The sequence below is a fragment of the Dendroctonus ponderosae genome, unplaced genomic scaffold (assembly GCF_020466585.1).
Source record: "Dendroctonus ponderosae isolate FM_Combo_2020 unplaced genomic scaffold, Dpon_F_20191213v2 Dpon_F_20191213_3, whole genome shotgun sequence".
Lineage (NCBI taxonomy): Eukaryota > Metazoa > Arthropoda > Insecta > Coleoptera > Curculionidae > Dendroctonus > Dendroctonus ponderosae.
Window position 1 is genome coordinate 4,211,428 of NW_026018508.1, and position 694 is coordinate 4,212,121.

The window sequence follows — 694 nt, forward strand, 5'->3', positions numbered from 1 at the left end:
GAAAATATCCGCTCAACATCTGGTTTAACAATTGTCTCCGATGAAAATCACTAAACAACTAGGTAGTAATATTTTACGCGATCAGAACTTTGAATCGTGCAATACAATGCAAATGGACATCATCTGGGCAGCATCTAGACTACAGACGGACAGCAATACAGGGAATCGGTAGCGGGATTCTATCGATACGATTTAATTTAATTTAATCTTTTCTTGATGCGAATTTGCGTCCACAATCAATGAGACGATTTAAAATAGGTCCAACAGTTTTTCAAAACCTTTATTATAGTGGATCTTAGGCACAATTTTGTTGCACAACATCGATTGTTAGTTCTTAAAACACTATTTAACAGTACACAGCAATGTGCAATCTCATTTGCAATGATAAATACCCGGTCGCTTGATGATTTTCAAAAGTTTGTAATACATTTTTCTGCAAATTGATGGACGATCTTCATTTTTTGCACTTAAACTGCTTTAGTGTGTATAATTGTGTGTGTACTTTAATTGTAAATTGAAAAGAAGACGAAACTCGAACAGGCATTTAGTACATGAGCTCCCTTAACCTAGTATTAGCAGTATCTGCAGCTTCTATCTTGATAATTTGTTGATTCATTGTTATCAGCGTTATAAAATGAACTTCACCAAACACAATAATATCACACGCAATAATTGATAAATCAAAATCACTGTC